The sequence below is a fragment of the Bison bison genome, unplaced genomic scaffold, assembly GCF_000754665.1.
Source record: "Bison bison bison isolate TAMUID 2011002044 unplaced genomic scaffold, Bison_UMD1.0 scf7180017864381, whole genome shotgun sequence".
In the NCBI taxonomy this organism is placed as follows: Eukaryota; Metazoa; Chordata; class Mammalia; order Artiodactyla; family Bovidae; genus Bison; species Bison bison.
The window spans coordinates 505167-507957 of NW_011494953.1; the positions used below are offsets into that span (position 1 = coordinate 505167).

Sequence of the window (2791 nt, forward strand, 5' to 3'; positions counted from 1 at the left end):
TTTTACAAATAAGGGACCTGAGACTGAGAGAATTCAATTCTTTTCAGGGTCTTCAAGATAGAAAGATAGAAACAAGTCAGAAACCAATGAAGGAATTCTTTGATGGATCCAGTGCAAAAGACATATTTGAGATAAAGCTGAACTCAATGATGGAAAAGTCTAATTCTGATAATCCAAAGGGAAGGAAAAGGAATGCTCAGAAGAATACATGTAGCTGACAGAAGAGAGGAAATACACTATATGCAAAAAAAAAAAGAAAGAAAAATACATAATGGGCTATGAATATGCTTTATTGGAGAAGCAAAGGAATAGACCCACTAGTTGCTCATGGGGTAGATATCACAACAGGGATTACAGATGGGCACATGGCACAGAGAGTACAATCGATGATCCTGCTGCTCTTCTTCCAACAACGTGGTGTCAGCTTCAGGCAGCACGCCTTTCCTCTGTCTGCTGTCGGTTGAGGAGGGAGATTAAGGAAGATGCAGTCTGTCCCCATGGCCAAAGGGAGGAAATGGAAGAGCCAGGATCTTGTTCCTTGGTCCAGATGAAATCTGGTGCTGTTACTTCCACTTGGGTGGACACTTCTGCTCACATGGTGGGCATGGTGGACCTGGAGGGCATTTCTTCTGGCTCAGTGGAGGTGGGCATGGATGAGGTGGGCAAGGCTCATGGCACTTGGGTGGGCACACTTTTGGAGGTGGATGGCAGGGCTCCTTGCACTGATGGTGATGCTGATGCTGATGCTGATGCGGATGGGGATGAGGATGCTGGTGGTGAGACATCCTTCCTGGGTCTCAAGGAATCTGAAATACAAACAGACAACTTTCTTAATACCTATGAGTCTGATTGGTAGAACATTTAGCTGTACCAACAACCCTCCCATCACTAAGGACTCTTCTGGATTCCTAATGCAGACTTTATGTTTTTTCAGAGCTACTTCACCCTTCATTTTTAGTATCTCTTGCCCTCAGATGTTAGTCTTTTCTGATTAAACTTTGCTTCTACCACTTTCTCAAACAAAATTACCTACAAGGTGTTGTATGAATACAAACATACTCTGAAGTATAAGCTGGATAATAAACATGTAGCCAATCCCCAAACAAATCTCTACTTATTTCTCCCATGAGGTCTTGGTTGCTGGCCAAGCTGACCTGACTGTGGGCTTCTGAGGAGAATTGGATGCTGAGAAGTGTGCATTTGGAACTAATGTGTGCTGTGCTGTAGCACAGTATCTTACTGTCTCTCAGGTTAAGACTGTGCCTCTGACTCCATTATCTCCTCACATTTAAGACTGCATTCATGACCAAATACCAAAAATTTACCCCTAAATCCTCATTATCTTCTTTTTCCCATACAGAGCTCTAATTGCTTCAATTAAAGCCACTTCTACCCCTGGATTAATCCCAACACCCAAGTTCCATAAAGATCTCTTAAGAGTTGTGCTCACCAGAGGCTCAAAGAAGACCTATGACCGTCACGACAATGACAGCACTGTGATGGAGATTCCTTTTATAAGGACCAGGCGGCTCCACCCAGGGGGGATACCCCAGGACTGGCATGATGCACTTGTTTCCCACCCCAAATTCCACGTGCTTGCAATCTCAAAAATCAATGCCCCAGTCATACAGGTATCACACAGTTCCCTTGTCCGTGGACTTGCTCACCCTTCAGTGAGGAATTACAGAGTGATTCATTTAGACTTTGTCTCATACTTCCTCTACCTGTGTTTGCGCCATAGGAAATATGAGGAATGCTTGAGAATGGTGCTATTCTTCCATAGTTAGAAATGTTGCTTCCCCCTCTTGCCAGCTCCCCAAGCATTGGTACATAAAACTTACTACCCCATTCCATTTCTTGTGTCAGCACCCAGCTTTTTTTCCATTGATGACAGAGACCAGAGTTTCCTAACTGCACGTATTTTATCTCCTACCTCCAGCTTTTCTAAACTCGCCTTGTACCATATACTACTCTTGACATATAAGTAACTTAAACCTGGCCACAAAATGTACCTTGATTTTTAAGTGCAAGCAGTCTCATGTCAGATGTGCTTTCACATGGCTCCATACACGGACTTGAACAGGACAACGTGATCCCTCAGTTTCTTAGAACATAAATCACAAGCTCTGGTCCCTTCCTGAAGCTCTACTTTTGCAGGTTTATGCACTGATCTGAACTCTGCAGACCCATGATCTGAATCATTTATGGTCTACTAGAAACCCAAATTCCTCTCCTCTCATTATCTTCAAAATGAACTCAGTGTCTGGGCTATATGCATTTAGAAGCTTTCCCACTAATACTCCCTAAATATCTTGCACTTCTTTTCCCTACAACAGTTAATTCAATTGACTCGATCAGGTCCTTTATTTTAAGTGACACTTAGTGTGTTTTCAGACATTCTTAGTACACTCAGGGGATGAACCTCCATGAATCGATTCAGCCATTCAATCCATGGGTATTTTTTCTTAAATGAATAAAATAGGGGTGACATAGAACCCATTGATAATTTATTAGTGTAATTTGTTGACCGACAGTAACACTTCAGATAATATTTACTATGCCTTTCAGGGGAAAACTTGAGTACCTTGGCTATCAGTTCAGTTCAGTTCAGTTCAGTCCAGTCACTCAGTCATGTCTGACTCTTTGTGACCCCATGAAACTGCAGTACCCCAGACTTCCCTGTCCATCACCACCTCCCAGAACTTGCTCATACTCATGTCCATCGAGTTGGTGATGCCATCCAAATATCTCATCTTCTATCATTCCCTTTCCTCCTGCTTCAATCTTTCCC

At 42.9% G+C, this 2791-nt stretch overlaps 1 long non-coding RNA gene across 1 annotated transcript; it reads right to left on the minus strand.

Moving 5' to 3' along the window:
• Window positions 1-272: 272 nt before the first annotated feature.
• LOC105001267 lies at window positions 273-1488 on the minus strand. Its single transcript, XR_826844.1, has 2 exons — window positions 1451-1488; window positions 273-806 (listed from the first exon to the last, which is right to left on the minus strand). It is a non-coding gene; the product is annotated as an uncharacterized LOC105001267 (long non-coding RNA).
• Between the last annotated feature and the right edge of the window lie 1303 nt (window positions 1489-2791).